We start from the raw sequence: 12,905 nt of genomic DNA, 5'->3' as shown, positions 1-12,905 counted from the left end.
TTTTTTTTTTTTTTAATTTATTTATTATTATTATACTTTAAGTTGTAGGGTACATGTGCATAACATGCAGGTTTGTTACATATGTATACTTGTGCCATGTTAGTCTGCTGCACCCATCAACTCGTCATTTACATCAGGTATAACTCCCAATGCAATCCCTCCCCCCTCCCCCCTCCCCATGATAGGCCCCGGTGTGTGATGTTCCCCTTCCTGAGTCCAAGTGATCTCGTTGTTCAGTTCCCACCTATGAGTGAGAACATGCGGTGTTTGGTTTTCTGTTCTTGTGATAGTTTGCTAAGAATGATGGTTTCCAGCTGCATCCATGTCCCTACAAAGGACGCAAACTCATCCTTTTTTATGGCTGCATAGTATTCCATGGTGTATATGTGCCACATTTTCTTAATCCAATCTGTCACTGATGGACATTTGGGTTGATTCCAAGTCTTTGCTATTGTGAATAGTGCTGCAATAAACATACGTGTGCATGTGTCTTTATAGCAGCATAATTTATAATCCTTTGGGTATATCCCCAGTAATGGGATGGCTGGGTCATATGGTACATCTAGTTCTAGATCCTTGAGGAATCGCCATACTGTTTTCCATAATGGTTGAACTAGTTTACAATCCCACCAACAGTGTAAAAGTGTTCCTATTTCTCCACATCCTCTCCAGCACCTGTTGTTTCCTGACTTTTTAATGATCGCCATTCTAACTGGTGTGAGATGGTATCTCATTGTGGTTTTGATTTGCATTTCTCTGATGGCCAGTGATGATGAGCATTTTTTCATATGTCTGTTGGCTGTATGAATGTCCTCTTTTGAGAAATGTCTGTTCATATCCTTTGCCCACTTTTTGATGGGGTTGTTTGTTTTTTTCTTGTAAATTTGTTGGAGTTCTTTGTAGGTTCTGGATATTAGCCCTTTGTCAGATGAGTAGATTGCAAAAATTTTCTCCCATTCTGTAGGTTGCCTGTTCACTCTGATGGTAGTTTCTTTTGCTGTGCAGAAGCTCTTTAGTTTAATTAGATCCCATTCGTCAATTTTAGCTTTTGCTGCTGTTGCTTTTGGTGTTTTAGACATGAAGTCTTTGCCCATGCCTATGTCCTGAATGGTACTACCTAGGTTTTCCTCTAGGATTTTTATGGTATTAGGTCTAACATTTAAGTCTCTAATCCATCTTGAATTAATTTTCGTATAAGGAGTAAGGAAAGGATCCAGTTTCAGCTTTCTACTTATGGCTAGCCAATTTTCCCAGCACCATTTATTAAATAGGGAATCCTTTCCCCATTTCTTGTTTCTCTCAGGTTTGTCAAAGATCAGATGGCTGTAGATGTGTGGTATTATTTCTGAGGACTCTGTTCTGTTCCATTGGTCTATATCTCTGTTTTGGTACCAGTACCATGCTGTTTTGGTTACTGTAGCCTTGTAGTATAGTTTGAAGTCAGGTAGCGTGATGCCTCCAGCTTTGTTCTTTTGACTTAGGATTGTCTTGGAGATGCGGGCTCTTTTTTGGTTCCATATGAACTTTAAAGCAGTTTTTTCCAATTCTGTGAAGAAACTCATTGGTAGCTTGATGGGGATGGCATTGAATCTATAAATTACCTTGGGCAGTATGGCCATTTTCACGATATTGATTCTTCCTATCCATGAGCATGGAATGTTCTTCCATTTGTTTGTGTCCTCTTTTATTTCACTGAGCAGTGGTTTGTAGTTCTCCTTGAAGAGGTCCTTTACATCCCTTGTAAGTTGGATTCCTAGGTATTTGATTCTCTTTGAAGCAATTGTGAATGGAAGTTCATTCATGATTTGGCTCTGTGTTTGTCTGTTATTGGTGTATAAGAATGCTTGTGATTTTTGCACATTAATTTTGTATCCTGAGACTTTGCTGAAGTTGCTTATCAGCTTAAGGAGATTTTGGGCTGAGACAATGGGGTTTTCTAAATATACAATCATGTCATCTGCAAACAGGGACAATTTGACTTCTTCTTTTCCTAACTGAATACCCCTGATTTCTTTCTCTTGCCTAATTGCCCTAGCCAGAACTTCCAACACTATGTTGAATAGGAGTGGTGAGAGAGGGCATCCCTGTCTTGTGCCAGTTTTCAAAGGGAATTTTTCCAGTTTTTGCCCATTCAGTATGATATTGGCTGTGGGTTTGTCATAAATAGCTCTTATTATTTTGAGGTACGTTCCATCAATACCGAATTTATTGAGCGTTTTTAGCATGAAGGGCTGTTGAATTTTGTCAAAAGCCTTTTCTGCATCTATTGAGATAATCATGTGGTTCTTGTCTTTGGTTCTGTTTATATGCTGGATTATGTTTATTGATTTGCGAATGTTGAACCAGCCTTGCATCCCAGGGATGAAGCCCACTTGATCATGGTGGATAAGCTTTTTGATGTGTTGTTGAATCCGGTTTGCCAGTATTTTATTGAGGATTTTTGCATCGATGTTCATCAGGGATATTGGTCTAAAATTCTCTTTTTTTGTTTTGTCTCTGCCAGGCTTTGGTATCAGGATGATGTTGGCCTCATAAAATGAGTTAGGGAGGATTCCCTCTTTTTCTATTGATTGGAATAGTTTCAGAAGGAATGGTACCAACTCCTCCTTATACCTCTGGTAGAATTCAGCTGTGAATCCATCTGGTCCTGGACTTTTTTTGGTTGGTAGGCTATTAATTATTGCCTCAATTTCAGAGCCTACTATTGGTCTATTCAGGGATTCAACTTCTTCCTGGTTTAGTCTTGGAAGAGTGTAAGTGTCCAGGAAATTATCCATTTCTTCTAGGTTTTCCAGTTTATTTGCGTAGAGGTGTTTATAGTATTCTCTGATGGTAGTTTGTATTTCTGTGGGGTCGGTGGTGATATCCCCTTTATCATTTTTAATTGCGTCGATTTGATTCTTCTCTCTTTTCTTCTTTATTAGTCTTGCTAGTGGTCTGTCAATTTTGTTGATCTTTTCAAAAAACCAACTCCTGGATTCATTGATTTTTTGGAGGGTTTTTTGTGTCTCTATCTCCTTCAGTTCTGCTCTGATCTTAGTTATTTCTTGCCTTCTGCTAGCTTTTGAATGTGTTTGCTCTTGCTTCTCTAGTTCTTTTAATTGCGATGTTAGAGTGTCAATTTTTGATCTTTCCTGCTTTCTCTTGTGGGCATTTAGTGCTATAAATTTCCCTCTGCACACTGCTTTAAATGTGTCCCAGAGATTCTGGTATGTTGTATCTTTGTTCTCATTGGTTTCAAAGAACATCTTTATTTCTGCCTTCATTTCGTTATGTACCCAGTAGTCATTCAGGAGCAGGTTGTTCAGTTTCCATGTAGTTGAGTGGTTTTGATTGAGTTTCTTAGTCCTGAGTTCTAGTTTGATTGCACTGTGGTCTGAGAGACAGTTTGTTATAATTTCTGTTCTTGTACATTTGCTGAGGAGTGCTTTACTTCCAATTACGTGGTCAATTTTGGAGTAAGTACGATGTGGTGCTGAGAAGAATGTATATTCTGTTGATTTAGGGTGGAGAGTTCTATAGATGTCTATTAGGTCTGCTTGCTGCAGAGATGAGTTCAATTCCTGGATATCCTTGTTAACTTTCTGTCTCGTTGATCTGTCTAATGTTGACAGTGGAGTGTTGAAGTCTCCCATTATTATTGTATGGGAGTCTAAGTCTCTTTGTAAGTCTCTAAGGACTTGCTTTATGAATCTGGGTGCTCCTGTATTGGGTGCATATATATTTAGGATAGTTAGCTCTTCCTGTTGAATTGATCCCTTGACCATTATGTAATGGCCTTCTTTGTCTCTTTTGATCTTTGATGGTTTAAAGTCTGTTTTATCAGAGACTAGGATTGCAACCCCTGCTTTTTTTTGTTCTCCATTTGCTTGGTAAATCTTCCTCCATCCCTTTATTTTGAGCCTATGTATGTCTCTGCGTGTGAGATGGGTCTCCTGAATACAGCAGACTGATGGGTCTTGACTCTTTATCCAGTTTGCCAGTCTGTGTCTCTTAATTGGAGCATTTAGTCCATTTACATTTAAGGTTAAGATTGTTATGTGTGAACTTGATCCTGCCATTATGATATTAACTGGTTATTTTGCTCGTTAGTTGATGCAGTTTCTTCCTAGCCTCGATGGTCTTTACATTTTGGCATGTTTTTGCAATGGCTGGTACCGGTTGTTCCTTTCCATGTTGAGTGCTTCCTTCAGGGTCTCTTGTAAGGCAGGCCTAGTGGTGACAAAATCTCTAAGCATTTGCTTATCTGTAAAGGATTTTATTTCTCCTTCACTTATGAAACTTAGTTTGGCTGGATATGAAATTCTGGGTTTAAAATTCTTTTCTTTAAGAATGTTGAATATTGGCCCCCACTCTCTTCTGGCTTGGAGAGTTTCTGCCGAGAGATCTGCTGTGAGTCTGATGGGCTTCCCTTTGTGGGTAACCCGACCTTTCTCTCTGGCTGCCCTTAAGATTTTTTCCTTCATTTCAACTTTGGTGAATCTGACAATTATGTGTCTTGGAGTTGCTCTTCTCGAGGAGTATCTTTGTGGCGTTCTCTGTATTTCCTGGATTTGAATGTTGGCCTGCCCTACTAGGTTGGGGAAGTTCTCCTGATGATATCCTGAAGAGTGTTTTCCAACTTGGTTCCATTTTCCCCCTCACTTTCAGGCACCCCAATCAGATGTAGATTTGGTCTTTTTACATAATCCCATACTTCTTGCAGGCTTTGTTCATTTCTTTTTCTTCTTTGTTCTTTTGGTTTCTCTTCTCGCTTCATTTCATTCATTTGATCCTCAATCGCTGATACTCTTTCTTCCAGTTGATCGAGTCGGTTACTGAAGCTTGTGCATTTGTCACGTATTTCTCGTGTCATGCTTTTCATCTCTTTCATTTCGTTTATGACCTTCTCTGCATTAATTAGTCTAGCCGTCAATTCTTCCACTTTTTTTTCAAGATTTTTAGTTTCTTTGCGCTGGGTACGTAATTCCTCCTTTAGCTCTAAGAAATTTGATGGACTGAAGCCTTCTTCTCTCATCTCGTCAAAGTCATTTTCCGTCCAGCTTTGATCCGTTGCTGGCGATGAGCTGCGCTCCTTTGCCGGGGGAGATGTGCTCTTATTTTTTGAATTTCCAGCTTTTCTGCCCTGCTTTTTCCCCATCTTTGTGGTTTTATCTGCCTCTGGTCTTTGATGATGGTGATGTACTGATGGGGTTTTGGTGTAGGTGTCCTTCCTGTTTGATAGTTTTCCTTCTAACAGTCAGGACCCTCAGCTGTAGGTCTGTTGGAGATTGCTTGAGGTCCACTCCAGACCCTGTTTGCCTGGGTATCAGCAGCAGAGGCTGCAGAAGATAGAATATTTCTGAACAGCGAGTGTACCTGTCTGATTCTTGCTTTGGAAGCTTCCTCTCAGGGGTATACTCCACCCTGTGAGGTGTGGGGTGTCAGACTGCCCCTAGTGGGGGATGTCTCCCAGTTAGGCTACTCAGGGGTCAGGGACCCACTTGAGCAGGCAGTCTGTCCGTTCTCAGATCTCAGCCTCCGTGTTGGGAGATCCACTGCTCTCTTCAAAGCTGTCAGACAGAGTCGTTTGCGTCTGCAGAGTTTCCTGCTGCTTTGTTGTTGTTGTTGTTGTTGTTGTGTAGCTGTGCCCTGTCCCCAGAGGTGGAGTCTACAGAGACAGGCAGGTTTCCTTGAGCTGCTGTGAGCTCCACCCAGTTGGAGCTTCCCAGCAGCTTTGTTTACCTACTTAAGCCTCAGCAATGGCGGGCGCCCCTCCCCCAGCCTCGCTGCTGCCTTGCCGGTAGATCACAGACTGCTGTGCTAGCAATGAGGGAGGCTCCGTGGGCGTGGGACCCTCCCGGCCAGGTGTGGGATATGATCTCCTGGTGTGCCTGTTTGCTTAAAGCGCAATATTGGGGTGGGAGTTACCCGATTTTCCAGGTGTTGTGTGTCTCAGTTCCCCTGGCTAGGAAAAGGGATTCCCTTCCCCCTTGCGCTTCCCAGGTGAGGCGATGCCTGGCCCTGCTTCAGCTCTCGCTGGTCGGGCTGCAGCAGCTGACCAGCACCGATCGTCCGGCACTCCCCAGTGAGATGAACCCAGTACCTCAGTTGAAAATGCAGAAATCACCGGTCTTCTGTGTCGCTGGCGCTGGGAGTTGGAGACTGGAGCTGTTCCTATTCGGCCATCTTGCTCCTTACTCTCTGTCAGTTCTTTTAAGGTCTTCTCTGCATTGATCATTCTAGTTATCCATTCATCCATTCTTTATTCAAGGTTTTTAGTTACTTTGTGCTGGTTATGTAGTTCCTCCTTTAGCTCTGAGAAGTTTGATCGAGTAAAACCTTCTTCTCTCAACTCGTCAGAGTCATTCTCCATCCAGCTTGTTCCATTGCTGGTGATGCGCTGCATTCCTTTGGAGGGGTGATGCACTCTGATTTTTTGAATTTCCAGCTTTTCTGCACTGCTTTTCCCCCATTTTTGTGGTTTTATCTGCCTTTGGTCTTTGATGATGGTGATGTACTGATGGGGTTTTGGTGTGGGTGTCCTTTCTGTTTGTTAGTTTTCCTTCTAACAGTCAGGACCCTCAGCTGTTGGCCTGTTGGAGTTTGCTTGAGGTCCACTGCAGACCCTGTTTGCCTGGGCATCAGCAGCGGAGGCTGCAGAAGATAGAATATTGCTGAACAGTGACTGTTGCTGTCTGATTCTTGCTCTGGAAGCTTCGTCTCAGGAGTGTACCCTGCCGTGTTAGGTGTGAGGTATCAGTCTGCACCTACCGTGGGATGTCTCCCAGTTAGGCTACTCAGGGGTCAGGGACCCACTCAAGCAGGCTGTCTGTCTGTTCTCAGATCTCAACCTCCATGCTGGGAGAACCACTGCTCTCTTCAAAGCTGTCAGACAGGGACTTTTACATCTGCAGAGGTTTCATCTTCTTTTTGTTTAGCTATGCCCTGTTCCCCAGAGGTGAAGTCTACAGAGGCATGCCGGCCTCCTTGAGCTGTGGTGGGCTCCACTCAATTCGAGCTTCCCAGTGGCTTTGTTTACCTACTTAAGCCTCAGCAATGGTAGCGCCCCTCCCCCAGCCTCGCTGCCATCTTGCCATTAGATCTCAGATTGCTGTGCTAGCAATGTGGGAGGCTCTGTGGGCGTGGGACCCTCTGGGCCAGGTTTGGGATATAATCTCCTGGTGTGCCATTTGCTAAGAACCTTGATAAAGCACAGTATTAGGGTGGGAGTTATCCAATTTTCCAGGTGTTGTGTGTCTCAATTTCCCTTGGCTAGGAAAAGGAATTCCCTTCCCCTACTGTATCTTCAGTGTCTGCTAGAATGTCTAACATGTAGCAAGAACTCAATAAAAATATTATTGAATAAATATATGAATCCCTTTAGTTTTAAGCCATTTATTTATTTTTGTAATTACGAAAATTATTGAGGTTTATAAGTTTAGCTTTGGCCTCAACATTCAGCTAAAAGTGCCATTCAAACTGTGGCTTTGGTTTCATATTTTGGAAGACACATGTCTATTTCAGTGTCATTTTTAGAGTCCTTGAACTGACTACTTCTGGTTTAGTAGCTTGCTGAAAGATGCCTCGACCTCAAACAGCCAACAACATAACAAATCTGATTGGAGAAATATTCTTAAAAGGAAAATCAGTAAAATACCATGTATTGCTATTGACTATGGAAAAAAACATGGTGAAGGATATGAATGATTTGAAGACTTAGAAGATATGATGCTATGTTTATACCCTTCACTTATGTGTTCAGAAAAGAATTACAGCTGGAGCACCATCATAAGATTAGTAGTTGTAAGGTGATGGACCACTAATTATTCTTCAGTCAATGACAAACATGACATCTAAAAGGTTTTAGAACACTTTGTCAAATATATATAGAAGACAGATGTGCAAGTAGGATGGAAAAGTGACTACTAAGTGTTTAAATGTCTATGTGAACACATAACAATACCAAAAAGCAGGACTTACAATCAGTTTTTTTTATCACAGATAAAATAGCTCATTTGCTGGAACCTGCTGAAGAGGTAACCTAACTGATGTGCTTGAAAGTGCAAATGTTTCTTGCATGATATATGCTATAAAAATTCATTTCTTACTCTGCTCGAGGGAAGATACTGAAATTGCTATGCATCCAATGAAAGCTAAGGTGCAAATGGAAATTCAGAGACTATTTTGCTATCTTGAAATTCAGTTACGATGTTCTATTGCCACATTTCTAGATCCAAGGTTTAAGGGTAAATTAAAGTAGTAAGTTCATGCATAATATTAAAAATAAAAATATAAGTGAGAGCAAAAAAATTTGATTCCTCTAAAAATGTTAAACAAGCATCATCTTCAAGCAATGCACAGAGGTTCTGTTTGTGAAGTTGCTTCAGTGAAATTGCATAATCACTGTTGACCAAAGCTTTGACTCCAAAAGGTGGAAATGAGACAAAACTTTAATCCGGTTGTTAACTACAGTGGAAGGGCAACAGTTGAAACTGAGGGTCTACTTGGCTTTTTAAATATGTAGTACACTAACCATAGGGGCAATCTGATAATCAACAGAGCTGAGAACTTACTATTTCTGTACTATGATGTCAACTTTAAGCATTTAAGAAGCAATATTTTAAGTAATCAGGTTGAAGTGATGATTCAATTTATTTTGTGAAGAAAATTTCAGAGTTTTCCTAGTCTCAAAAAGTTTGTTCTGTGATGGTGACCTTTAGCTCTGGTTTTGACCTCCTCATGAAGACTGAATTCAAGCTTGGCCCTTTAGCAATGGGCCAATGAGACATTTCTATTAACTCTTGAGTAAATGCAAAAGAATGCTCATGAAATATATGTAAGGTATAAGTAATCAAAATACAAGAAACATCAATTACCTACCATCCAATTTAAGAAAAAGAACAACACACCATTATTAAGTCCCTTTCTTGCATGCCCTGCCTCATCCCAACCTTTTTTCATAGAGATATCCTCTCTTCTGAACTTTACATTCACCATTTCTTTTACATTCTTTATAGTCATATGACCTAGTGTGTTTGAATTTTTGGACAATATATTTTTAGTTTTCAATTTTGTATAAAGAGAATCATACTTTCGTTTTTCTGTAATTGAATTTTTTAATACTATGTTTCTCAGATTTAACTATATTGTAGCATTCAATTTTATTGCACTATAGTATTTAATTGTATAAACATTCCACAGTTCACTGATTCATTCTACTCATCATAAACATGTGTTGTTTCAATTTTTTAAAGTGTACTATTACACATAGCATATGAATATTCTTATGTCATGCATCAAAATGTATAAATGAAATTTTTTCTAGTGTGTATATGGGGGTAGTATGGGGAAGCAGTGCAGGCAGTGATAGAGAGTGAGGTTGGAAGTCGAGTTTTATTTTTTCCTCACATGAATATCCAATTATCACAACCATCTTCTCCTCATTCTTATGAGTATCATATCTAAAATATACCAAGTGCCCATTTATCAACTAACCTGCATCTAGTTTTTCTACTCTGTCCCATTGGCTTACTGATTTCTTGGGGCATCAAATACAATAATGAGTCTTCTAATCCATGAGTATAGCATATTGCTCCATTTACTTAGGTCTCTTCTAATGTCTTTTAATGAAATTTTATAAGTTTCCCTATCAGAGACACTGTCTATTTTTTCTCCCTGGCCCTATGAAGATATTTGAAGCACTGCTCAGTCTACTGGCTGCCTCTTCAAGATAGGCCTACATGCCAGTGATAAATTGCCGGAGTCACATTTTTAGATTTCTATTTTTTTGTAGATCTTGGCCCAGTAATTCCACACTCTCTTTTTAGCTTTATGATACTTTAAAGAAAATGATTTTTATAGTTTTCCCAGATATTTTAATTTCCTTCAGCAACAGAGTTGGCACAAATTACCCAGTCTGCCACCACTGGGATGAAGTCCCCAGATCTTTGTATTTTTTATTTTCAAGATCCTTTCAGTTTACCCCTTTTTCTTTTGAAAGAAGAAGAGATCTTTTTTCTATCTTTTTAAATATGTAGTACACTAACCATAGGGGCAATCTGATAATAAACAGAGCTGAGAATTTACTATTTCTGTACTATGATGTCAACTTTAAGCATTTAAGAAGCAATATTTTAAGCAATCAGGTTGAAGTGATGATTCAATTTATTTTGTGGAGAAAATTTCAGATTTCTCTCTCAGAAAGATAGAAGAGATCTATCTCTTCTTGCTTTTTGAAAATCTCTTTTGCATCAAGCTTCACTTACTTTTTGCTTTTTTTTTTGTCCTGTTTGCTTCAAATTTCTCTCAGTTTCTCTGGTGGTCTTTTCTTTTCCCTTCTCTTGTTATTTTATTACAAACTGAGTCATATTTTATGATCAAGATAAACAGAAATGAGCTTGATTGGTGCTAAGGACATTAGCACATTCCTAAAAATAAAACAACAATCTCATGGGGATTCAGCCCAGATAAGTACATTTATTTATTTGAGATGTATGCATGATTTGCATGAAAACTCATAAAGAAAAATGAAGAGACAATGTAGTAGTGTGGAGAGAACTTGGGCTTCAGATTAAGATAGACTTGGACTTTAGTCTCTCTCCATCACTTGACAGCTATGGAGACATGGGCAAATCTAAGAACTGTGATTTGTTATGTAACTTTACCTCTTTCCCGCCTTTTGGCAGGTTAAGAGACCTATATTTTATCAGTTTAAGCTGCACATTTGCTGTGATGTTCCTTAGATTACACAGTGGACAGAAAAGTTCATTTCTTTAAAGAAGGAAATATCACTGTAGATACTTTATTTGAAGTATAGGCTATCACATAATTAAGTACGTTTTTCTTTTCTTGTTTCTAAAATACCAAATTTTATTAAAAGAAATATTATATGCACTTCAAATGTTAACTATTAAAATATACTAGCAGTATAAACATACTATTTATTTATGAAGGAGAGGATTTTTCTAAACTAGACCAAGATAAAAAGTAGCATATTGTCACCTACTTGAATTCTAACAAATGTACTTTACTAAGGGATATATTTTAAGATTAAATTTTAGCAGATTGGGTATTTAGTTTTTCTCTTCTCTCTTTCTCTCTTTCTTTTTCCTTAAAATAACATTTAGTTTTCAAAACTGAGGACTATTACATGTTGCTCCTTTCACTTGTACAACCTGTACATGTAGTACCATGTACAAATAGTTCTGTCAGAAACACAGATGCCATTATATTCTTGTGTAATACTTTATATTTTTTCTAATAATCTAATTACTTTTTTCTTCAACTTCCCTAAGATCACTAGGAATCTGTACAATCTGGAGTAAGGAAAATGTAAGGACTTAAAGTATAATTTTGTTATTTTTGGAAGCTTAGTTCAAAATTCTAATTTAGCATCCAGTGTCATATTTGGATACTGTGTGCCAGTCCAGAAAACTAGCACCTTTTGCTCAGAGCCAAACTGACAGAGATATGCTCAAATAAATTCCCATTCCCATTTCAACTAACACTTCAGCAGGAACCTGAGTTTGCAAACTGGTAGAAATAAGAAAGAGGGAATGGATGTGGGTAAAAGAATGGGGTAGAGACCTGGCGCGGTGGCTCACGCCTGTAATCCCAGCACTTTGGGAGGTGGAGGAGGGCGGATCACGAGGTCAGGAGATCGAGACCATCCTGGCTAACACGCTGAAACCCCATCTCTACTAAAAATACAAAAAATTAGCTGGGCTTGGTGGCATGCACCCATAGTTCCAGCTACTCGGGAGGCTGAGGCAGGACCCAGGAGGTGGAGGTTGCAGTGAGCTGAGATTGCACCACTGCACTCCAGCCTGGGTGACAGGGGGAAACTCCATCTCAAAAAAAAAATAGAAGGAAAGAACAGAATGGGGTAGAAAGAATCTTTTATATCTTATTAAGACGGGAGTGCTGATGCTTCGGACTGACTGAATGAAAGCTTGCCCTTGAAGTTGACCTTGGAAATGTGAAACTCTCCAGGAAAAAAAAAATATCAAAAACATGAAATCCCACTGTGGTGAAATTAATAGATAAGGTTGTAGTCCTTCCTGGTGTTTACAAAGAACAGAGATGTTTATGATTAATGACAATTATCTTTTAGCAGGTCGCTTCTCAAGTCCTCTGCTTCCTGGAAAGTAATATTTATATTGGAGAAGTTTCATTTCATAATACCCTGACTTTTGTTGTTGCTCTGTTAAATGTAGGAGCTTCCATTACATGGATCCACCAAGAGAAAGGACAAAGATGATCTTGCAGCCAAGAATAATGTTCATTTATTTATTTTCTCCAGATTCCAAAAGCACTAAATAAGTGGGACAAATTAGAGAACAAATGTTAATGTTTTCGACATTAACTGAACTTAGTGGTAGATGATGGTTTTCTTTGGAGAACGTTCAAGGCCAAATCCACCCATATTTATCACATCTGGTTGCATTGCTTACTATCAAATAGCATGATATAATTTTATGGACATTGTAAACTCACTTTAGGTATGGCCTAATACAGCCCACTTCTTTGAAGATGGCATGAAATTCCAGGGAAAGAGGTATTTCAACTTTTAATAATCAGGACATACAGGAAGAATGTAATTCCTACCTTATAATTAGTGACTAACCTCTGAAGTACTCACCTTCCCAGAAGTAATTGCTTTGTTTGGGTTTTGCTAACAACAGGGAATTTTAGGCCTGTGGGGTGATGTTTTTGATTCTTCCGATGACTGCAGGGCACTACTGGAATATAGCAGGCAAGGCCAGTGATGCTGAGTGTACTGCAAAACATGAGGCTTTCTCACAAATGAGGAATTGTTCTTCCTAAAGTGCAATAACATTCTTTTTGAGAAAACTGCAGAAAAAAGATGGCAAGACTATAGAAACTCTATGTATACACATTGTCTCAGATACCAGTTCTTTGTT

At 39.3% G+C, this 12,905-nt stretch overlaps 1 long non-coding RNA gene across 1 annotated transcript in view; it reads right to left on the bottom strand.

The window, feature by feature from the left end:
- LOC116274187 overlaps positions 1-12,698 on the bottom strand; it is a 24,401-nt gene extending 11,703 nt beyond the window's left edge. Inside the window, exon 1 of the long non-coding RNA XR_004182782.1 lies at positions 12,623-12,698. This is a non-coding gene — a long non-coding RNA (uncharacterized LOC116274187). The remainder of the gene's footprint in view (positions 1-12,622) is intronic.
- Between the last annotated feature and the right edge of the window lie 207 nt (positions 12,699-12,905).

This window comes from Papio anubis, chromosome 3 (assembly GCF_008728515.1).
Source record: "Papio anubis isolate 15944 chromosome 3, Panubis1.0, whole genome shotgun sequence".
Taxonomy (NCBI): domain Eukaryota; kingdom Metazoa; phylum Chordata; class Mammalia; order Primates; family Cercopithecidae; genus Papio; species Papio anubis.
The sequence above is the reverse complement of the archived record's forward strand: the minus strand, read 5'-3'. Positions and strand labels throughout refer to the sequence as shown.